The sequence below is a fragment of the Sciurus carolinensis genome, chromosome 9 (assembly GCF_902686445.1).
Source record: "Sciurus carolinensis chromosome 9, mSciCar1.2, whole genome shotgun sequence".
NCBI lineage: Eukaryota > Metazoa > Chordata > Mammalia > Rodentia > Sciuridae > Sciurus > Sciurus carolinensis.
In genome coordinates, this window is record NC_062221.1 from 47,802,943 (window position 1) to 47,828,731 (window position 25,789).

The 25,789-nt window shown below is 33.8% G+C and overlaps 1 protein-coding gene across 5 annotated transcripts in view; it reads right to left on the reverse strand.

Annotated features, from left to right (window-relative positions):
- Tbl1xr1 (TBL1X/Y related 1) overlaps nucleotides 1-25,789 on the reverse strand; it is a 158,454-nt gene that overhangs the window by 90,240 nt on the left and 42,425 nt on the right. Inside the window, exon 1 of one of the 5 annotated variants that reach the window (XM_047563484.1) lies at nucleotides 19,592-19,609. The exons of the other annotated variants lie outside the window; for them this stretch is intronic. The gene's annotated coding sequence lies outside the window, so the exon portion shown is untranslated. Of the gene's footprint in view, nucleotides 1-19,591; nucleotides 19,610-25,789 lie in introns of those variants that run through there. 5 annotated transcript variants of the gene reach the window in all.

The following is a 25,789-nucleotide window of genomic DNA, read 5'->3' on the forward strand; positions in this document are numbered from 1 at the left end:
GTATAGTTTAAGAAAGGAAAAGACCACAGTAGTGATTTAATAAATACTTAAGTGATTAAATAAATATCTGATTCTGGGATTTGAAGGGTAAATGAATCTGTGGTAAATGGTGTGCCAACAGATATACCAATTAGCACATACAATTCAATCTAAAACACTAACATCTTTCTAGACACATACACAAGGTCATATTTTGGTTTTTGTCATAAATGTTTTCCCAGTCAAACTCATTTACACATGCCCTACCACTGTGCAGTGCATTCATATCACATAATCTAAAGGAATTTTTAAGGACATATATATTTTACGAAATGACAAAAAATAAGAGGTGCATTTAAGATAATATGACAATGTATGTTAAAACTATTTGTAGCCAAGTAGTTCCTTATTCAGTAAACAAAATATGTATTTTGTACACTGCCTTTCTAATCTCACTCAGTACCCACTACTCTAACCATAGAGATCGCTGTGTCTTCCTGTTCTCTGCAGCCTTAGGCTACCATTATACTGTCATTCATCTGCCAGAACTGTCCTGTGATTCTACCCACAAATCAGGTCCATTCTTTTTCTCAAGATTTCAATCCAAATTAGCTTTCCTCCCTTGCTTATCCACCTCACTACTCAAAGAGAGAAATAATAGCCTCCCTCAGCACACCTCCCTTTTCACAGCTGTGTAGTACCTTATTCTTTTATGATGTCCCCAACTCCATCAAACTTCTGGAGAAGTTTCCTGGTCTGGAGACCAGGAACTGATTTATTCATTTTACTGTTATTTCTCCACAAAACTAAGAATAGTGCCTTGGACATATACAATTCTTAAGATATGTGTTGACAAAATATAGTATCTATGTGTAGAAAAGGGTACACACATATTTCTTTTTTTTTTTAATTTTTTTTTTAGTTGTCAATGGACTTTATTTACATGTGGTGCTGAGAATCGAACCCAGTGCCGCACACATGCAAGGCAAATGCTCTACCACTGAGCTACAACCCCAGTCCTACACACATATTTCAAAATAAAATACAGTAGAGACTCAAAGCACAAATAAATCACATTGATAAAGAATTCAACAATGAACTGCTATTTTGAAAATGCAGAGGAAAGCCTGGTTATACCAATAATTCTAGTTCTGCTTCCAGGAGGCAACCAATAAAGGTTATCTTTCATCATTAACAAAAAACTCAAAAAGCAAATGATGAATCACATTATAAAAATAATTTATGTACAATATAAACTAAACCCATTTGCTCTCCTCATAATGAAGTATTTTGCTTCTATAATCTTCTATAATCTTATATTTTGTATAATCAGAACATTTTATCTAACATAAAGAAGTAATTTTAGAATAGGCTTTCAGCATAGAAAGATGCTGATGACTAAGCAAACACCTAAAATCTGCCCACCTACACATAACTGGTTAAGATGTTGGGTTTTTTTGTTTGTTTGTTTTGTTTTGTTTTGTTTTGTTTTGTTTTTAAGTCATAAAAGTTCTGTGAAATGACAAAATGTATTTTAACTGGTCTCTGGAATTTATTTGATCTAAAGAACCCTCTGAAAAGTAAACAGATTTTATGGGCCCTTTCCCTAGCAAAAATTACAAACGCAATGAAAACAGTAAGAAAATGTTATTATTTAGGGCAGCAACATAACCTAATCTTAACATAGTGACCAGCAAAAAAATTCAAGAAAGTACAGGTAGCATAAAGAAACAGAAGCTAAAGATGAACTTTAGTTAATGTGGACAATTTGGAACAATCATCTGAAGAACTAAAAGACAAATATAAGAATCCTAACCAGAACTGATTCAGCACAAAAAGATTTTTATCAAATGGGCTGTGTATGTAGCTTAGCATGCACAAGGCCTGGGTTTGATCCCTAGCATTGTTAAAACTTATATATTTTTTTTTTAAATAAATGAACTCCTAAAGGGTGAGGCCACAAATGAAATTCAAATTAAATTGCTTAGTGCATGATTGATAGCATATTAATTATCTACAAATGGATCAATTAAAAAGGAATATATTTGCACATCAGAGTTCAGATGAACCTTCTTGATTTGATTCAATAAACTTATCAGTTGCCTTAAACATGGCAATCTCTAATAATCTACTATAGATATATCAAAGCCACTAAAGAACTATATTTTGTACCCCTCACCCTATCCTTATTTCCCATGGAGTTACACAGACAGAGAGACAATATTCTTGACCAGCAGAAACTAAGAGAGGTGGACAGGGAGGGAGGGAGATAAGCTATAACTGACCCCGAAATCTGACTCAGTCAGATTAAACAGTTTGGCTATTATCACCTGTGTTTTTACTTCTTGTTGTTATTCAAGTGACTTGAGGAAAAATAGACTCAAAAATTGTATACTGTGAGTTGAGGTCGTAGCTCAGTGGTAGAGCACTTGGTAGCATGTGTGAGGCACTGGGTTCAACTCTCAGCACCACATATAAAGAAATGAATAAAATTAAGGTCCATCAAAAACTAAAAATATTTTTTTTAAAAAACTGTATATTGTGACCCCAATTTTCAAAAAAGAAATCATTCTTAAGACCACATATCCACATAAATAAAGCACAATTTAAACATGGACTGATGTCTAAACAGTCGGTTAATACTTCAAATTAGTTTCAATGGAAGGTAGCATCACATGAAGTTAAATATTGTAATAAACTTACAAAAAATAAACTGTACAGGAATATTTCAAATATTTCAATATTTCAAAATTTGACTGTCACAGAGTAAGAAATGCAAATTAAAGCCAATAAAAATCACAAACTCAATCTGGAACAGAGTTTAGGAGTTGAGGAATTTCAAGTGCTACTGTAAGCCAAACTTACTATCTAGGCACTAACGTCCACCCATCAAAAGACTACAGCAATTTAATAACTTCCCAAAATAGAGAATCTGAAAGAGAACTTCAACAAACTTCAGTTAATACTAAAAATCTGATATTAAAATGTGTGGACACATATACATAACTGCCATTTTCTTTAAAAGTGTGAACACATCATTAATGTACAATTACAACTAGTTTCCTCTTCCCCGAAAAACAAGGTATTTGTTTTTTGGTACAATTTACAATGCCTCAAAATACTTTAGATATGATATTATTTTCCTGTTAATGCAAAGCTGCTAACCTTTTTTGTTTTTATAAAGTAGTTGGAAGAATGAAATCAATAGAATAGTGAGGACGGGTATCAGGAACAGCATGATGTTTTGAGAAATACCAGAGTGAGGAGGATAAGGAAAAATCAACCCTTACTAAGACAACAGACTCAAGTACATTAGCACTTATGTCGAAGACAGAATTCCTAGATCTTAGATTCCTCACTCTCCCCAAGGACAGGCTATTTGATTCAGGATACTAAGAATCTGAAAAGCTAATTAAGCTACCACAACACAAAAATCATTCACCAGAACAATATCTTTTTAGTAAAAATGAGAATAGCTCTGCCAAGGATGGTGGGTCTTTGATTAACTCTGAACTACAGAAATGCCTTTCCAGATTCAAATCAAACTATACTTTAGTGTATTCCTCATTCAAATTTAATTGGTCTAGGCTAGAACCTACAAGTTAGTCATATTTAAAAGTTCCCCCAATAAAGATCAAGAACTATTAGCCTATGTGGATAGAAAAGATCTAGTTAGATTCTAATTGTTAATCTACTGTTGAGGGAGGGAAGCAGAAGAATGATTTCTTTCAAATATTAGATTGCAAATGAAGTGGTTCTCAGAAATAAAGGGAGAAATATACTACTATCAAGAGTAAATTAAGTCATGTGTGGTGAGGACGCGTTTTAATCACAGTGACTCCAGAGACTGAGGTAGGAGGATCACAAGCTGGAGGCCAGCCCCAGCAACTTAGCAATACTGTCTCAAAAAATAAAAAGGACTAGGTATACAGCTCAATGGTAAAGAATCCCTGAGTTAAATTCCCAGTATAATATATAAATAAAGTAAATGCTTTATTAATTTTAAGATTGACAATGAGAAACAAGACAAAACTCAATCTGTCTTCAGAAAAATGAATGTGAGAAGGAAAGACAATGATAATGAGGACATCATAAACAGAATGAGACTAAGACTACAAAACAGGAGTTATCAAAAAAATAAAATAAAATAAAATAAAAGGAGACACCAAAGGAGCACTGATTTTAAAGAAATACCTGAGACTAAATACAATTCAATTATCTGTGACAAGTTTTAGAAAGGTATTTTTTCCTACTAACTATAATGAAAAAATATCATACAAATGAATGGCCACAGCAAATAAAACCTGGCTATAATCACCCATCTTGGAAATTTACTAGTTAGACATATGATATGGGGTTGGTTATGTGTGTGCCCTTTCTCTTTCAACTAAGCAATCAGGTGTGCTATCAGGCCAGCAGGAGTCTCCAAGTTATCTATGCAAATCAGACTATCAGCAGGACAAATTAGGAAAAAAAGGAAGTCACAGAGGGTAAAGAATCTTGATCTGTGGGTGCACACAGTTTGAGTTGAACATCCTGACCCTGTACTAGTAGCTAAGTGATTTAAGATAAATTACCTTCACCTTTCAGTGCCTCAGTTTTTTCATCTGTAAAATGAGTAATAGGCACTGAATAATTTAACCTTTAGAAGTCCTAAACGGTGCCTGGCATAGGATTCAGATGCAATTATTTGTTAATAATATAGGTAAGCCAAAATAAGTCCCTTCCTCTGAGAAGACATCGTTGCATACTAGAAAATTTGCAAGGCTGACAGCATGGCCAGGACTGCCATGTACACGATGTACCCTTGGCTGTGTGCCTCTGTGAAGTACTGCCATTCACACTGTGCTGTGTGCTTACTGTGCCTGTAGAGTCCAGTTACAGTATGCCTTTTGTAAGTTAAAAGCATTAACACTCAAAACATTTTCACAGCTGATAAACATTTTTTAATGATAACAAATTTGGATTGGGCCCAAATGTGGCCACTGTCCTGATTGGGTAACCTCAGAGTGACAATGAACACATCTGATGCTCCTCCACTGAAGCAAAGAGCGTGTCAAGCACACTTTCAAAACAGTGTCTTTGATTTTTAGTTAGTGATGGAATGAGATAACCCTCTGTACTTTAAATAAAAATTAACGATAAGTCATCAGGAGGATACTAAAATGAAAACTGCCTCTTTGAAGTGCTTTGGACACAAAGAAAAAATAGATTTACGTTAAATAAAGTGTTAGTTTCAGACCTCTGAAATGCTGATTTTATTTATATACTCACTACCTGAGGAATTAAAGAACACACTGCTCTTAAGTATACTTCTTGTCTTCAGATATTTCACATTAAAAAAATAACTTGAAAATGGGTTGCACAAGCTTCACATTTTCAAAGTTCGTATAATTTTAAAAATATTAGTAATACTTTACCTTTAGTAAGTCAAAACAATTGTTGGTCTGAGGCTGTAAATCAGTGGCAGAGTGCTTCTCTAGCAGGTATGAGGCCCTGGATTCAATTCCCACCTTTAGGGTGAAAACGAATCCCAAATTGCTCATGTTCTAATGAAAATAAGTGTGAGAAATACACTCCTTTAAGAAGTTATGGCTAACCTGTATTTTAATCTAATTAATTTCAAGTATGTGATAAAATAATGCTATATTCTTAATTCTAAAGAATGCCAAATTCTGACCAGAGACTGATTTGCCAAACTGTTTGCAATTCAATATTTGGTTAAATCAGCAAACACAAGCTGTGTTGCCTGCTCACCCATTCAGGACACATTAATACAGGGTCTCTCCTCCACAACATACGAATACTATCCAGGGGTCACAGAAAAACCACCTTTCTAAAGTTTCTGTCTGTGTATATTTCAGTACCCTTCTCTCCTTGTCCACCACCTAAATGATGATAAGCACTGAGACTGTAAGAAGTCATTTCTTCTTATCCACAAAGGATAGGTTTCCTAGAGCCCTTGGATACCAAAATCCACACAGATGCTCATGAACCTTATATAAGATGGCCTGATATTGGCATACAACCTACCTACATACTTCCCCCTCTTCACATCATCTCTAGATTACTTAAAATACCTGATACATTGTAAATGTTGCGTAAACAACTGCTATACTGTTTAGTGAATAATGACACGAAAAAATCTGTACGTATTCAGTACAGATTTAGAATCACAGAATTAACTACATAAAACACAAGATGAGAAGCAAACGGTGGTCTAAAAGATGAAGGAAACTGAGGATCTGGGAAAACAGCATGAGATTACAAAGCACTTCCTTCAAGATGATTAAGCACAGTGCTAAGTGCAGAAAACCCAAGTTTTCCCTTTTTTGAAACTTTCTGGAATTTTTTTTCCTTGAATATTTTCTATCAGTAGCTAATTGGTTGAATCCTTGGACACAGGACTTACAGATTTAGAGGACTGAATATTACTACTACTACTTCATCTCGGCCACTGCCATGCAATGAGCTAGGGATTGGCAAACTATGGCCAGAAAGTAAATATTTTTGGTTTTGCAGGCCATTTGGTTTCTTTCACACCTATCTAACTCTAATACTAAATAGTAAAGCAGCCAAAGACAAAACAAATGAAAGGACATTTCCAATAAAATTTCATTAAGGAAAAAGAAGAAGAAAAAAAAAAAAAAAAACAGTTATTATTTGCAAGCCATCACTGAACCGGAAGCAATTCTCAAAACCACCCAAAATTCCACAGATCCAGGATGTAGCATAAGGTTTTTAGGTTAAATGAGAGAAAGTTTTCTTAAGTCAAAAAAACTAACAGACTAAATCAAATCCTTACTAAAATAATGTCCACAAAAAATAATCATTCTTCCAGAAGGAAGTTTTCTAAAGCAAAAATAGCATGTTACATGGCATTATATAGTTGTGTGTCACATGGTGAGGTCAATGATAGACTACATATAGGAAGATGATTCTGTAAGATTATAATGGAGCTGAAAATTTCCTATTTGCCTAGTGACAACATAGCTGTCATACTGCTTTAACTAAACCATTACTCTCATGTTTGTGATGCTAATGTAAACAAACCTACTTCACTGCCATTCATATAAAAGTATAGCACATACAATTACATACAGTGTGTAATACTTGAAAATGATAATAAACAACTATGTTACTGGTTTATGTACTTAATATAGTTTTTGTCATTATTTTGAAGGTACTCTTACTACTTAAAGAAAAAGTCTTTAAAAACAGTATGCTATGAGCCAGGTGCAGTGGTGCACACTGGTAATTCCAGTAAACTCAGTTTTGAGGCTGGTCTCAGCAACTTAGCAAGGTCCTGTCTCAAAATAAAAAATAAAAAGAGCTGCGATGTAGCTCAGTGGTAGGGCAACCCTGGGTTCAATTCCCAGCACTGCAAAAACAAAACAAAAAAGTAATAAAACCCACAGCACAGTAAGTATGCTATACTGCCTGCAGTAGCCTCATACATCAAGAGGCAATGACTGACAAATACTATACCACCTACGTTTATGCTCTGAAGTTTGCATGACAGAATCACCAAACATTTCTCAGAAAATATTTCATATTGTTAAGTGACAAGTGATTATATATAATAATGAAGTTCAGTAAGAAAAATAACAGTATTAAAATTTCAGTATTCCTCTATCTGTGAACTACAGAAACTTCAAAGACAGTGAGGATAGAATGGGAAGAACAAAAGCTTCCTGTTTTTTCTATTTAAAAATTCAGCTCTTACACATTATTCCCTTATAGCCAGCCATAAGTGCTGTCATGTATTAAATGAAGCAACTACATAAACCTACACTTTGAGAAAACAGTGTTTTAGGTAACTTGATAACAAGCTTGAACATAGTTTGGCTTGGCTGATTATGAAGAAAATAAAACCACTTATAGACAAAATTACATTTAAAATTGTCAATTTCACAATTCTCTGATTTAACATTAATATCAAAGCAAATGAAGATTCAATCAACAAGAAAGGATCTGTTCACTAAAAATGAATGCTGTTAGCAAAGTGTTACTCAAGAAAATATAAACTAATAAGTTAACTAGACTTTTGGGATACGGGAAGAAATATACTTTTAAGCCTATTGTTTGTCTTTATGCAAAATTAAACAGTAGAGTTTTCCCACCTCTAAAAAAACTTAAGATTTACCTTGCAGATAACAGAATTACGGGAAGAAAAAAGGGAGAAGGAGGAAGAGAGGGCAAGGAGGGGAGATAACCTCTCTACTAGACTTTGTTAACATTAAGTTAGTCCTTTACATTAAATTACTATTAATTCAACAACACTGGAACAAAATACATCAGTAAACAAAACAAAGGTCCTTACCCCCATGATATTTATATTCCAGCAGAATCTGGAATTATGTATAATGCTACAATATGATAGTGCTATAAAAAAGGAAATGTCCAAGCAGGATAATGGTCTCAAAAACTGAGTGGGAAAGAGGCATCCCCAATATGCAACATTAAGGATGGCCAGAGAGTTCGTGTGTACTTCACTTAAGGGATGGCAAGACACTTGGGAAACTGTCATGTGTGTAACTACATACTCTATGCAGGTAATCACTCAAGAAGATGTAACTTTTCTTGGTGCTGTCAGTTTAGTGTCAGAAATCATACCTTGAACATTCATGTTCATATATAAGTCCTTTATGTTCCAATCATTCTAATATATTTTTTCTCTGAAATAGCTGTTTTCTCTCTTTTATATAGAGTCACAATTCCTAGGGGAGGTAATAGGCATTATAAATTATAGCCTTATTTAAATATTTAGCATTATGCTATAGAAGCCATCAAAAGAGATGCTGAAGAGAAGATAGACTAAATCAGAGACATACATACCCTCCTCCCTCAAGTAAAATGATATTTTCCTTTAAAACCTCTGGCTGTGTTTTGGGGATAAGAAAGTCTTTGGAAAGAGTTCTGGGACACTGAAAGGAGTGCGGTTAAGAATTTAAGATCTGTCATCTGCTGTCTACTTCTGCCTCTTATCAGCTGTGTGATCTTGGTCTAGAACTTCTTTGAGTTCAGTTAACTTGTTTTTGGAATAGGAACAATAATACCTACTGTAAATGTTGTCTGAGATTTCAATGATATCAACTACGCAAACAACACAGAGATGAATGCTTATCTTTCGTCGTCTCTGTTAAGAACAAGAACATTTAACCTCTTTGGGCCTCAATCTCTTTATGCATAAAACAAAGAGATGAACTGCTTTTATTTTCTTTACTTATTTTTATGTGCTGCTGAGGCTCGAACCCAGTGCCTCACAGGTGCTAGGCAAGCGCTCTACCACTGAGCCACAACCCAGCCCTGAACTGCTTTTCTTAAACTTTCTTTTAACCTTCATATCATCAAAACATGGATTCTTTGGTATTTATAAGACATTTTTACTTTACTGATTTGGTTTTATATCTGTGCTATTTCTCAGATCACAGGAGACATTTTCTTCTCTGCTTCGAGGGCCTGACTTTCTGTAAGGCTAATTGTCGCATTTCAAGTCTTCTAGGTTTATTGGCAGTTAATATGATATGGAACTCAACAGAAGGTAATTATATCCCTATCTCATCCCTTCTATCACACCCATTTGTTTCTTGCTTCTCCTCTCCTAATAACCTGAACATTTTATGTCCTTGTTCTAACCAACCCAAATTCCTTTTTCTTCCCACATTGTTTTAATGCTAGGACATTTCACATGTAAACCTTCAAAACACAACTGTCAAACACAAATGTCTACTTCTTTATAATTTTAAATATATTAATACATTCACTTATTCAATAACATCTGCATTGTCATCCACTTCACAGGTTCATCTGTTCCTTACCAAATACCAGGAAATAAGGTAGAGGAAAACTACTCAACACTATAAATAGAATTGCAAAGATTCTACCACTTACTGAGGATGAAATGTTAGGCTGGTTATTCAACCTTTCTAAACCTGTCTACTCATCTGGAAAATGAAGACCGTAATATTATCTACTTTCAAAGGGGTACTGTAAGAACTACACAAAATAATGTGTATCAAACATTTAATAGTATTTGGGGTTTAAAAAGCACTTAATAAATGATAATTATTGTTATCATTCCAGGATTTTGTGATTGAAAACACTGAGCTGTCCTTATTAGAACAGATTTGCTATAATAAACTATCAATCCATATATGCAATTTGAAGGTCTAGAATACTTACTCAGTAGGCTTATGAATGTCTTGCAATTTATTTTATTAAAAAAAATGTGATTTATTTTTGAACACACTGTTACAGGTGTTCTGTAAACAGGATATTTCTGAGTTAAATACTGGATATAAAATAGAGAGGAAAAAAATTACTGAAATAGAGGAATGGGTCAAGATTATGGCATTAGGGCCTCCAGCCCAGCACAGCAATTAGTAACTGTATTTAAAATTTAAAGATGAATATATTTTTGTTAAAGTTTATGGTCTCTAAGAAATGATATCCATTTTTAATACATTCACAACCAAGTATTTATAATAGGTATTATATAATCAAATGTCCATTTTTAAAAAAACATCAGTCCAATATAATTATTCCTGTTTCTTGGCTTCCAAATAGTAACTAAGAAGCAAATGAAACTACTGCCTAAATCAGCAACACTGAATTCCTGGGAAAGATATTTTCAATAATGGCAAATAATGGGTAAATTTAATAAGGTTCCATTAAGCCTTCTCCATAATTATACAGTATTTTTAAATAGTACCTTTATTTTGGTTTTGAAAGTCACATAGATTATTATGTGAGTACTGTAAAATTATTTTCCTTCCAGATGAGACATCAAAATAATTTTAAAACATTAAAAGGAAATAACTTGTAGATTTCCATTCAAGGTTCCTTACCGACAGTATAAGCTCTTAGTTCTCTCGGATGTTTACTACCTGGGACAAATTAATGTAATGTGCTCTATAAATTCTATTAAAATGCATCTTCTCTAATGCAGTAATAAAGATATTAACAGTTTGATTCAGCCTAACTTCAAATTGCTCTAGCACAGTGACTAATTCTCTAATTTGAAAGAAGGCAGCAAATCCCACTTGGAGTTTTAAATGAATTCCACTTTATTTCCATGACATTAATCAGGAGAAATATAAAGCAAAACTGGCTATTTCTTTTAAAGTACAGAGAAGCAGTATTGAAGAGTAGAATGAGAAAGAATAAGAAGAATGGACAACCAAAACCCAGTTAGTCTTCTGACCCCATCAATTTGGTATTTTTCATACTATGCAAAGTAGTAAACAATTTGAAACCAAGATTCGTTTCAAATGGCCAACAGTCATTCATAGATTTATGAATTGTCACTTACTTTCTTTTCCTTATTTAGAATTTTATCCACTTCCCTGCCAGAAACTCAAGACTTATTTATACAATGCTCAAGCAATGACTACCCTCACACTCTAAAAAGTAGTTCATTCCAGGTCAATATAGAAGGTTCAGAACCCAGAGTCTCTTTTTTTTTTTTTTTGTGGTGCTGGGGATTGAACTCAGGGCCTTGTTGCTTGCAAGGTGAGCACTCTACCAACTATCTCCCCAGCCCCAGAGTCTATTCTTTCAATCATCAATCTCTTCAACTCTCTAAGATGTTCCTGAATCTTCATTCATTCCCTAAGAGTTTACTGAAGGATCAGGCACTGTTACCATGGATTTTAAATTCTAATAGGGGAGGGAAAAGTCTTTTTATAACCACACTACACATGCAAAAACATTTCATGAATACATATCAAGCACATTTCATTTAAATAAGCTGAAAGTACACAATAAATACTAACCCTAAACCCTCAAGAAATTCATAAATATATAACAGTAACCAATAACAGAACCAAAAAAATCAAGTTTTTTAACATTAGGTGTCTTCTCACAAATAGGTAAGTCTAGAAATGAAACCACAATGTTTCAACATTACATGCATTACTTCTATAATTTTTTTTTTTTTTAAAGTACAAAAACTTCTGGTTTTCCAGGGCCAAGAAATAAACTACTTTCACAGAGATGGAAAACTAACTACCACACATGCCTTCTACAGGTTCCCATCACTGACATCTTCTACATCTTATTATTCAAAATCATGTATTCTTATGGTATTTTATCCAAAGGCACAATAACTAACTTCCCAAACAGAATTAAACTATGGCTTTGTCATACACTTTCACTGTTAAAAACAAAGTCCATAAAAGAAGGGAGAAGAAAGGCTTTATTTAGGAAGATAACAGAGAGACTCCATTTGTGAATTATTAATAGGCTTAACAGCACATTTTACTATGAAATATCATAATTGTTCACTTATTAGCTATTCATTGAGTGCCAACTATTTGCCAGGCGTCATTTCAGATGCTAAGGATACAACTGTATAGAAAACTTGAGTGTGAGTAATTTGTGGAGGAGACAAACAAAATATATGCATTATAATATATGGGGAATGTCTTACTTTCTCAATTTCTCAAAATTTCATAAAATCAAGAGATATTTGTGTTTTAGCACCTAACCAATGGAGTGCAATGACTGCAAACTAGAGGTAGCAACTCCAGATAACAAATAAACAAAAATGGGACTTAATTAAAGTGTGAGTTCATAATAAGAAAAACCTAGATAATTATTAGGTTTTGAAAGAAACCACAGCAGTTTCCTGTATCAAGAATATTTATACCCTATCCAATTAAGTTTGTTCCTAGAAATTCTTTCAGCAACTTATGATCTAATGTGACACATGGGAAATAAGATTCTCACAATCTCACTGAGCCTATTCCCTTTGATAAGTAAAGTAGGCAGGCCTGTTTTTGTTTGTTTTTTTTTTTTAAAACTACCTTCATGTCTAACATACTTCTAAATTTCATGAATGGTTCTTAAAGATGTAAAAATGCGTGGAAATTGCAACCAAAAAAGAGTCAATAATTACTAGAAACCTGGAATTACTATAAGCTCTAGAGAGATAGGGTTTAAAGGAAATACAGTAAGGAGCAACCCTCATCCCCAATTCCACAGAAGAACAAATTTAGGATAATCCAAGTATTTCAACTCATGTGAAAGTGAAATCATGACGTGTTAAATATCTAAAGTATTAATAAAGTTTTATTCTATTAGAAGATACATTTAAATTAAGGTTCACTGTACTATGTTGATATAGTCATCAAACTGCTACTTCTAAACATTATTGTCAAAGTTTCTTATTCCATAATACTGTTTGCTAAGTATGATTCCATAATACTATTTTCTAATAGAATACATTCTATTGGTGTTACAAGGTTACAACAATTAAAATACTTCCTCCTCCTCTAAAATAAAATATGTAACTACAAAGTAAGACAGATGTAAACACTGTAAGCCTATGTCAAAGCATCTAGGAATTTAGATAACAAAATCACTCCAGCTAAAATAACAAAAAAAGTGGTATGACAGAACAAAGGAAATAGTATCAAAAAGTTCACCATATTCCTGTTGTAAAGTAATGATCCAAAGTCCTTAACATCTGCAATCTGCCTCTCACACAGGTGTCAAATTCAGCCACGTACACACACTATCTGCACTCTTGTATGCTCAAAGAAGACAAGAACTGTAACAATACTTCAAGTCCACCAACTCTGAAGTCACACTGGTGGAAATCCAATTTTGCTGGGGTAGCTTTCATACAGCTATTACAGTCAAGTGAGGAAAAGCAGAGCCCTTGGATCAATGGCTTCTGGCAGACAGAGCAAAAATAAGGTAGTTTGCAAAGAGCAATAGGTCCCTTAAATAGTGGTCATATCTGCAAATTAAAAAACAGATCATTACATGTGTGCAGAAAAGGACTGATGACCAAATATTAGTCTTTTCCTGTTCATCTACAAACACCAAACAATTAACATTAGCAACATTGCCAACTCTAAAGGCATTTTTTAAAAAATACAGCATAATATAGTTAAATTGTGGGTTACACTTTAACATAACAAACCCTTCTCTAGTTAAACATGAGCAAAAGTCAGTCACAGGTAAACAACCTGTGATTTGTTTCTCCCACATGAAGTTTTTTTTATAATCTTGTAACTGAGAAGAGGGGAGATGAATGAAGTATTATACTAACTCCTGGTAGAATCACAGAGAGAAACCTGCAAACGATTATCTTTTGGTTGTCCATTTAAAAGTAGGCAAAGGAAAAAATTCTTTATTGGCATATTTGAACAGCTTTTAAAAAATAAATAGTAACTTCAGAGAAGAACTCATATCACACTAAGAACACTATCTTTACCTTCTTAATCATAGGAGAATACATCCATGAAAGAAAAATTCTAAATTTAAGTCTTTAAAAAGTACAATTACATGATGTCTTCACTTTAATAAACTTGTACCAACTGTTCATTAAGGCCTATAAACACCCACATCACACAAAGTTTTTGTGTGAAGCAAACTAAGAAGTTCTAAGCTATATTTACATGAGATTTTGGAATAACCTTTAAAATAAGGGAAAGCTCCTAAAATTGAGTAAACAAGATAAATTTTTAAAACATGGAACAGGTTAAGTTTAAAAAGTTTTCCCTGTTTAAAAGATTATTCCAAAAATCTCACTTCAAAGAAAAAGAACATTTAATTTTTTTCATGCTCCCAATTTTATTTTGAACAATACAGTTCTTTGAAGTTTGAGAGCCCTATAGCTAAAAGATCCTTATTCTCCCTGAAACTCAGGTGTTTAAATTCATTCATTTGCCTCAATCAGATTATATTTTCATGAGGTTTTTTAGCCCCCTCTCAAAATAAAAGAAAAAAAGATTCAAATACACCCATTAAAAGTACAAATATGTGCTAGCACATTTTCTCCCAAGCACAGTTTTTAACAATCTACTTTTCTAATGGATCATCGTAAAAGGGCATAATTTCCTGAATCAGTGAAGGTGGCTTTTTTAATTTTCCTGAAAGAATCACAATGAAATTCTATTTACACTATCACAATTTACCTTTTACTGCAATTCATAAAAGTTTCTTTTGTTTTATAATCTACAAATTACAACCATGCAAATATCTGATGTTAGACTAACACTTGAATTTCTAATTCTCATCTCAACTTTCCCTGGTGCTACAGTACCCTCATTCCCATTGTTCTTTGTGTTACTTGGAGAATAAGGTTACTTTGAGGAATCCAAAAGGAAAAGAACTGGCTCAAGCAATGAGACTAATTTTCAAGGTAATACACAATACTGCTAACTAGTCAAAAACTGGGGTACTTCTATAATTTAATCTTTCAACAAAATAACCTTCTGTTTTACCTCACCCTCATTCCATTACTTGACAGAAGTCAGAGAAAGAATGAGCCCTGAGAAGAAAAGATTCACAAATGTGAAAACAAACTAGAATAGGGAAATGTAAACCATAACTTGGTCAACTGATTTAGTAACTCAGAATCTCAGAACTCTTAACCTTTGATGCAATGTAAAAATTCTTTCTATACTATTAATGACAACCTACCACTCAACCTCACTTGAGCTCCTTCAGTAAGTGCTCACTCCCAGGTGAAGGGTGCCCATTTTGCTAGATGGCTCTAACTGAAATGTCTTTGTTCTCCAGGATTCAAAATCTACCTGTAATTTTCACTTACTGTTTCTGGAGCTATACAAAACAAGATAAACTCTGCTTAGAAACTACAGGAAGGTCTTTTTCTCCCCATTTCCCATTTTAAAAATTTGTAATGTTACCATTACAAAACCTTGCTCTAGTTTGTATCCTTCTTAAAATGCCTCCCAAAGTGGAATACAGTGCTTTATTGACAGAATTTTTTTTCTCCAGTATTTAGTAATATTCATTCTAATTTGGCCAATGGATTGTAGCAAAATTCAAAATCTATTCAACTGCTAGTAAGATCTAGAAAGTCTAGATAAAAATTCATGAAAACGTCATTGTAACTGAGCCTGAAAAACAGTGCTGGGGTAACTGAATATTCACATACAAAAGAATGAAGATGGAACTTTACTTCATTCCACATAAGAAATTAACTCAAAATGGACCACAGACATTAAGGTAAGAGCTAAAACTCTTAAACATCAAAAGAAAAAGTAAATAAATCTTTACAACCTTGGATTTGGCAATGGTTTCTTAGGGTACCAAAACCACAACCAGCAAAAGGAAAAAAGGCACACAAAAATTTTAACTGAGGCTTAGGCAGGAGGATTGTGAATTCAAAGCCAGTCTCAGCAACTTAGTGAGGCACTTAGCAACTCAGCAAGACCCTGTCTTTAAATAAAATATAAAATAGAGCTGGGGATATGGCTCAGTGGATTGAACTCATGGGTTCAATCCATCCTCAATACCAAAAAAAAAAAAAAAACAGAGTGGGGGGGGAGGGAAAGAAAGGAAAAAAATTCAACTGTTTAAATCCTCAAAGGATACCATCTGGATATAAACAGAACAGTAATAAATGTTAGTAAGCATGTGAAAAATTAAAACCCTCATATCTTATGGTAGAAATATAAAATGATGTGGTCACATGGGGAAACAATCTGGCAGTTCCTTAATTATTAGAATTGAAAAGAATTGACAGAATTTCAAAACTCACAGTGTAAAACTGACAGGTATCACAAAATTTCACAAGTATGAAAAAACACAAGGTTGCATTTCCTCTGTGTGTGTGCAAATAATTACTACAATAACTCAGTATGAAATTTTAGGTGGCAATAAAATAGCCGGTGTACTTGACATATCAAGGAAGAGTGCTGGCAATTTTCTTTTTTGTTTGTTTGTTTGTTTGTTTTTTGTTTGTTTGTTTTTTGCGGTGCTGGGGATTGAACCCAGGGCCTTGTGCTTGCAAGGCAAGCACTCTACTGACTGAGCTATCTCCCCAGCCCGGTTTTTGTTTTTTTAATGTAATAAATTGAATCCAGGGTCTCACAAATGCTAGGCAAGTAGGCAAATACTCAACCACTAACCTATATCCCCTGCCCAATTTTCTTTGTAATTAACCACAAGACAATTAAAATAACTTACTATTCAAGTTCTAGACATCAAATTTTAAAGTTTTTTAAAAAACACCAATTGTCCTTCAAATTAACAAAAGATCTTTTTCTCAATTGCAAGGTGGAAAGCAATGACCTTCAATCCAACCGCAGAATGAGTTAGTAATCATAACAGCTTAATAAAGCTGATAGATATCACAATTTACAAAAAGTAATCATGGACTAGAAATGCCTACTGCTCTACAAGTGAGAAAAGTCTTGTAAAACATAGATTTCTAGGTCCTGCCCCTAGACTTTCCGATTCTACTGCTGTATATGGAATTCAGTCAAGAAATGGCATTTCTAACAAGTTACCAGGAAATGTCAATGTTGCCAGGACAAAACTCTGAATACTACACTATCCTGAATCACCTAACAATATTCTCTTTAGAACAAAAAAATAGTAGAAATATTAATGATTCATCATTTGTCAAGCTTCATTTACCAAACAAGGGTTATTCAATAAAATTAAGTATTTTATAAATTTTTATTTATTTTTAAAATTTTATAAAATAAAATTAAGATGAGAAGCTTTTAAATTGTCAGGAATTTCTCTATGTTATCTGTTCTAACAAATGATTCCCTCAGGATAAATACCTGCTTACTCCCTTAAGCCTCATTAATTTATCACCTGTAACACCATAAACACTAACTGGTAAGTTGCTTTATTTGTTCAACTATTCATAGCCAAAACTCATCTCACCTATTAAAAGTAAGTTTCGTGAAGCCTACTGCCATTCTCATAGCCCTCCAAACTCTCAACACTTCTTCATAAATATTGAATAAATATGCTCAGTACATAATTACAGGGATATATTAATTATAAGGGTATGTTAGTATTACATAATATATACACACCAAATTTGTGGTTTCACCTAACCTATGATAGATTTCAAGGTCAAAACAAACAACTGAAGGGATCACTGTCTGAAAAATTATTAAGTTCATTCAAAGACTGTGGGGATATTTGGTTTAAAGATATTTTAGATGGTAGTGTGGAATCGTAAAAATGATCAAAGCAAGATGAAATCAAGGAAGGCAATCTTAATCAGTGCTTTGCAATTGTTATGTGACCTTTAAAATTCTACCAAAATATTAAAAACTTCCTTACTGTTATAAATGAACAGGAAAATAAAAACTGTGAAACTGGTATTCATTTAGTATACTATAATTTAAAACATTAGAAAATTATCAATTTTTTCCTCTACACATGACTTACGGATCATTTTCTTTGTAAATAACTTGTCAAATACTTTGCAGAGCACCTGTCTTATTTTCAAGGTATAACTTACAGTGCAAGCATCTTTTCTAAATCTTGGAAAATTGTCATAACTTCAAGATCAACTTCTAATACATTTGATGTAATGAAATATCTCCCAGAAAAATTTCCTTAGAGGCAAGCTTTTGCCAGTTTCACTCCCTCTGAATCAACATCCTTCTCATCACAGCCACTTTACCCATATGTATCCCTATGTTCACCTTCACTAAATTTCTTCAACGTATCCAGTCTGTTGACCAAGGGCAGTGTGAACACGCCTAGTTTGACGTGTCTTTGATTCAAATTCTGCTTCGAGCATTGTAACTTTTTGTTTATCTATTGCACATTCATCTTTGTTGACATTAAAGTGTGAATTAACCAACATTATGGGACGCTCAGAAGGCCCATGGAATAAAACAAGGAAATGAAAAATTAAAATAGTTACAAAAAATTTAATTATATACAAAATCAAAAATTAAAAGGCATGACTAAATGAAGAAATAATTACAGCTTATATTGTAAATGATTGACTTCCTTTATATATAAAGAGATTTATAAGAGAAAATGATTCTCTACTTATAAGTATAGGAAATAAATTACAGAATATAAAAATGTTAAAGTTTAAAATGTTAAAGGCTGCTCAACAATCCCTGTAAGAGAAATTAAGATTTTACTGAGAACTTCCAATACAACTTGAATGATTTTCCAGATATAAAGCTGAGCAAAGTAAGCCATGAGAGTGCATACCATACCATTTATATGAAGGACGAAATAATGAAGCGATGACATAAGTCAGGATAATGGTTACATTCCCAGAGGCTAGGGATGGAGTAGGGATGCTACTGAATTAGTAGTTACACAGATGCATTCAATTGTGAAATCCATCAAGCTGCACTTTATATTTTATGTATTATATGTATTTTATCATAATGAAAAGCATGTGTATTTTTTAACTGGAAGATACTAATATGGTAAAGTTTAAAAGGTTCTATGACACTTTGTAGTATTATAAACTACTGCTGGTAGAAGTGCCAATTACTGAACCTCTACGGAGATAACACTTAGCAGTCAAATTTTAAAATGCATACACCTCTGACCCTGAAATTCCACTGAATTTATCCTTCAAATTATGCCTGCACATGCAAAATAACTTTTATGCAATTTCATTCATCATAACATTAGCAAAAGAAATGAAACAACCTTACTGACCATCAAAAGAGGCCTCTAATAATACGGTTACATATTATTCAGTTAAAAAAAGAATGAAGAAATTTTGCAGGTGCTGATACAGGCATGGTCCCATATATATTGTTAGGTTAAAGGGATTGGGCACAACTGCATGACATACTAAAGTATTTGGGAGGAATAAAAAGTCAGGAGAGAGCAAATTACCTACTAGTTTGTTATCTCCAGAAGGACACATAAGAAACTCATAATACTAGAGTTGCACCAGGAAGAAGAAAAAAGTGAGTAGAACACCAGGGAGGGAAGATTTTTCACTGCATACGTATGTCTTAAATTTAAATCATATAAAGTGCTCAAATGTCCAGACCAATTAAGTTTAAAATAAGCACCTGCAAAGGAAACAAAAATAGAGACCCATAAAAAGATTGTCAGAGCCTAGACAAAAATAACTGCTTATGGATCTTCATGGAAGGGTCACCTAGACATTGTTTGATGGAAAAGGCCATAGTATGTAAAATTTGGATGTACTCTGAAAATAGTTAAATTACTGAGGCTGTGTCAAAAGAGGCATGATGGCAAGACCTTGATCTAGTTTTGGGGGAATACACTAAGGAGAAGAACTTCAGCAAATCAGGAGCATCTATTTCAAAGTATCTAAAGACTATATGATGTGAATTCAGTTAAAGAGAACTGAGACTTCTATTGCATAAAAAATAAATGCACAAGGCAGAGTTCCCAAAAGCTGTTATTCTGCAAGCAGCAAACTATAAGAGGCATAAACTTTTTTTTTTCTCACCTGCATTTCAATAAACATTGAAAGGTTATGGTAGCATTCACTATGAGGTTCTTTGTATTTTCTTATCCTACACAGTACAATGAGAAAAACTCTGATTTGCCAACCTAGATTCAAAATTAAGTCTACCAAGTAATTACTAAGTCTTGAGCACAGTACTTAACTTTTGAGTCTCAGATTAAATTTATGTAAAACAGGGATAACTACCTGCCTTGTCTCTTCATAAGAATTAGAGAAAATGTGTGCATATAAACATTTAGTACTTGTTTAGTGAAAAAAAAGGTATTCAGAGATGTTAGCTACAGTCCAACCTGCTTGATAAAATACCAGAATTTGATAAAATTGATAAAATACTAAAATTTTCTTTTGTAGGAAATACTTCATAGAAAATGGCACATGTTAGTAACGCTTCCTCAAGAAAAGATCAATTGGGCAATGTACACCAAAAAAGCAAAACTACTTTGCTTAATCATAAGATCTGAAAGGTAAGTCGGGCTTGGGAAATAGTTCAGCTGGTGGAGTGCTTGCCTTGCAAGCACAAGGCCCTGAGTTCGATCCCCAGTACCGCAAAAAAAAAAAAAAAAAAAAGGAAGGAAAGACAAAGGAATAACAAGATGGGGAACAGAATGGCACATTGTCTTCAGACCTCAATAATGCATAAAGTGCCAGTTCTCCCCAAAATTCTTACGGCCCATAATTAGAAGTTGGAAAATAAACCACCACCACCCTAAAATGGAAAAGATACTTTTGATCATTCTGAATTTCCCTGGTCAAATCTTCAACACATTCACATAATCATTGATATCTTCCAACACAGACCGGACTACTTATGTAATGTTATTTACATACCAGAAAAGAAAGATTTTAAGTAGAGTAATAAAATGTAAATAAAAAGTACTCTGAGGGTTAATTCCAAAAGGCCAAACAGGCCTGAGTACATTTCTGAAATACTAGCAGAGCACTGACACCTAATCAAAACCCAAAACATACTGATTAGAACGTTGCTTTGAAAACACGGGTCCATTGAGTTTTTAGCCTGTCTGTGCCCACTTGTAAGCACTGTTTGTTGTTAACACTGAGATTGATGGTTTGCACCTAGTTTGACTGAGACCCTTCCAGAGGGCTTTACCTTTGGGGCCGGTTAAAAAGTCTGTGGTCCAGCAGGATATAAGAAGTCTCCACCGAGACTCCATTTTAAGGTTCCCTGGTTTAAGTTGTTCATCACACATCAGTAATTCTGATCTGAGAGACGATGATAGGCATATGGTCCTGCAAAGGATAACAACTGGAGTTCATGCTCTGCCTCTTCAGGTACACTGCTGGGAGAAAGCCTTTGACTGTGATGTACCTTACTTAAATGCAATTGTTGTTCTTAGCAACAAACCACTTTTGGGTCACTAACGTCTTCATTGGCAACCATACTTTTCCTATCTCTGTTAATGGGACCAAAAATCAAACACAACAAAATGAAATAAGATTGTATTAACTGTGATTTTAACAAATAAAACAGAATGAAATAATAGTCAAATGCCATAGAAGCAATGAGACTGGAGAATATGATAAGAAAAGGAGAGGATATAATGAAGTGAGATTCAAACATCAAGAATATAAGCAAGTGACAACCAGGATTAAGAAATTTTTAGACAACGAGCCACAGCAAGTACATGGACCCTAAGGTAAGAAGAAGTGTGATTTGAGAAAAAACTTATGAAGTGTGGCTAGAAAGTGGTAAGCAAGGGACAAACAACAGAAAATTAAAACAGGCAGATAGGACAAAGTCACACAGGATCTTATAAATTTGAATTTCAATTAACCCAATAGCTTTATTAACTGTCTTTGCTACTCTTATCTGTTCATATAGCCTTTTTACCCTCCCTCCGCCAACATATTTTATAATGCCTCCAGAGTGAATGTTCTAAGAAAGAAACACAATCATATAATTGCACAGCTTAAAAATAAATGAATCCGAAATCCTTGTGTCAACATTCTCTTTATTATCTCTCTCCCCTCACATTACAGTTTCAAGATACATGTTCTAAGCTCTAGTTCCACACTGCTCCAAAGTTCTCACATTTTATATCAAATGTGTGCCCCGAAACTTGATATTAGATAATGATTGAGAACCAGACATATCTTCTCTCTGAAGTTTGACTTTAAAAAAAAAAAATTATATATATTTTATACACACACACAAACCAATACAAAGTAACACTATGTCGAAGGTCTGTTTCTTTTTTTTTTTTTAATTCCTCTGATTTTTCTTTAGAGGAACACAGTTTCTATGCAGTCTTGGGGGATTTTCAATTATGTTGCCCTTTACTTCTTGGCCAAAAGGCTGAAATGCAACTCAAGCTGGGCAAATCAGACACGCTCCTAAGTATCTGAATATAAAGCGATAGAAGCTATAAAAAGAAATAACTGAAACCGATTCACAAACACTGCCCAGTCCATTCACTGATTCCTACAACCTAGATTCTTTGTTCCTCTGTTTTTCTTTAATTTAGTGTGCCACTACATATCCTTCCTCTTTTTTCTTCAGTTTACTAGACTTTCTAACTTGCAAACAAAAAGGCAAGAGTCAAGAAACCAAGAGTGTGGCAATGATCAGCAAAAGTCACAATGCAGCAGGAACAAGCAGAGTAGAGGCAGCTCTAATGGGATCAGATAGAGGAAAAGAAGAGAACCGAGCTATAACAGCAGAGCACTAGATTGCTGCTGCTGAGAGGAATACATGATAATTCAGAACCTAAGACCATATTACATTCTAGAACACATGCCAATTATCCACAAAGCCAGAAAAGGAAAACAATCAGTTATGGTCAAAACAGTGCTGCAATTCTCTTAAAACACCAGGCTTTGAAGCTTTAAAATCATTCCTGTCTTCTTACATCCCTATGTCTCCTTAAAATAAAAACCCAATCAGAAGTAGGTAATAAGAGAACCCTTTAAGACTTTACTTTGAAAAAAGAAAAAGGACACCTCTGTAATTTCACCACCCTGACTTACTTCCAGTTTTTATACCTTGTGTACACTCTACTAACATCCTTCTCACCTTGCATGCAATTATGTCTATGTGTACCTATGGTAATAAAATGTTAACCTCCATAAAGGCAAAAATAATGTCTGAATCTCAGTGCCTACTTAATACAATAACTAGCATATAGCAAAATTAATGACAATAACAGATGGCTTCTAATTATTAAATACACCATTCCTAAATTTTCTAGGCACCTTGTATATATTTCTAATCCTCAGTTATTATTATTCCAGTTTACAGTTGCAAAAATACACTCAAAGAAGGAAATTACCCGAGACCATAAGCTAGAACAACCTAGATATATTTAAATTTAAATCTCTCCATCTTCCCAACATTCCAAAAGATCAAGATCTAATTCAGAGATTTGTAAGCTACTGGTTACAACCAATTTGTAGAACATTCTTTTTTAATAAAATAATATGAATACATCACATGAAGGGCAAATACTACTTCATAGAACTCTTGATTTCAGTTTTATATACACACATACAAGGCAGCAGTATTAAATGTTACAGTCTGAAAGCTTTGGACACTAGAAATATTACTGCTGTATGCACCAACATATCAATTTTCATCAAAAATTAATGTTTAAAACATTTGAGCAGTAAGATCCTTCATTTAATGCCCTAAGTACATACCGAAGATAAATAAGTAAGCAAACAATGTTTAAAAGGTGTTAAGTAGAAAGGCATTTGGGGCTAGGTATCATCTCTCTCTCCCAGTGGTAAAGTATATCCTGAAACTACACTGCACATCTATAAGATGGCAAAGAACAAAAACGAACTAGCTATTCCTTCTTTCATTCTTTTCCACAAGGTTTTTACTAAATTATTTTCAAAAAAATGTTCCCCTCTTTTGCAAACAACCAAATTTTATCAGTATTTCCATGAGTAAATGGACAAATATTCTCCAACATACACTTTCTCTTGAAAACAACTGCTTCACTTATATGTATAACCTTATACTTCAAAGCACTCATACAGCTTATAACAATGTTATATATTTCAAAGGAAAGATTTTGAATGTTCCCAACAGAGAAATGATAAATGTCTGAAGTGACAGAAATTCTCATTACCCTAACTTGACCATTATATTCTGGATTTATGGGTCAAAATATACATTAAACACCATAAAAATGTATAATTATTAAAAGACAAGCAACCTCAGGAAGGAATGGCAAGCAATGATTATGGCTGTGCATGTTTTCTTCTGTAAGAGGTCAGATGGCCACAGAGCAGCAGAAACGATTATGGCATAGACTAAGAATTAAAATGCTCTTTGTTACTGGGAAGGAGGGAAGGTAACTTCTTAATTCCTATAAGATGCTACACTAAAAGAAATAATGCACATTAAGAGGCAGGTATAGAGACTTTTAAAATCATCACAAATAAATCAACTGTAGTTCAAGGCTGCATAATGAATAAATCTATCTATCCTCCTTCCCAATGTTCCATCAAACGAGCAGAACAACAACTTAAATTATAGCACTGATGTAAAATAAAATGTCGCTGGATGATCATAAATTTTAAGTATGTCTGAGCAAATACAAAGTTGAAAAGACTGCGAGGGGGAAAATAAACACTGTAGAAGTTCCAAGTTATAATCAAACTAATCACAATTACAAGGAAAAATGAAACAATAAGGTACTTCAAAGTACCTATATTCTGAACAAATGACTTCGTCCTCTGACCTTGTGAACAGAGATGCTGGTGGTGGCAGCTTCTTCAGTTAGGATAAAATAAGAGAAGTGATCTCTACATAAAGTCAGAATTTTTGCCTGTGTAAGACTTCCTATGAAAGTAACCAGCCAAGCCTGAGAAGTAAAGATGATGAAAGGGACACCATACCTCTAATGGTCTGGAGGGGAAAAAGGGAGACAAAAAAGGAGAGGGGGAAAGGAAGAGGATCTCTCAATACCATGGCAAGTGAAATATAAGAGTTATCCAAGTCAAGTAAACAGGATGCCACTCTGCCTGCTGATTTCCCTAGAGGGAGAGCCCTGTGGTCTATACCAGACACAACTTCACAGAAACCATCAACACTAAAAACCACCATGCAAGAGAGGCCTGATAGAAAAAGAACTACTCACTGCAATAGAAAGTTGCCAATATTAACCAAGATCCACCAAACACTCCTAAAATCTAATAGCCTAAAAGAAAGAGCAAGATGAACAGCCAGAACCATTAACAAATAACCAGTAACAGGAAACAAGTATATTTGAATTCTAATATCCTCAAAGGGCCTGAAGAAAATACTGCAAGATAAATTAGGCTATGTTTTGAAAAGAAACATTAGCAATGGCTATTAAGAATTATTAAAGCATAAGAGAATGAAGTAAATGTAGTTGACTAACAAAATGGGCATGACTAAACACCAAATTATTCATCAATAATACAAGGTTGGGTGAAGCAACTTCCCAGAAGTTGAGGCACACTCACACAAAATGGAAAATAAAAACTATAAGAAAAAAATTAAAAGTGGATAATAGAGGTAGAGAGAAAATTTAAAAGGAGGAGGAAGCTGGAGTTGTGACTCAGTGGTAGAGCACTTACCTAGTATGTATGAGGCACTGGAAATCA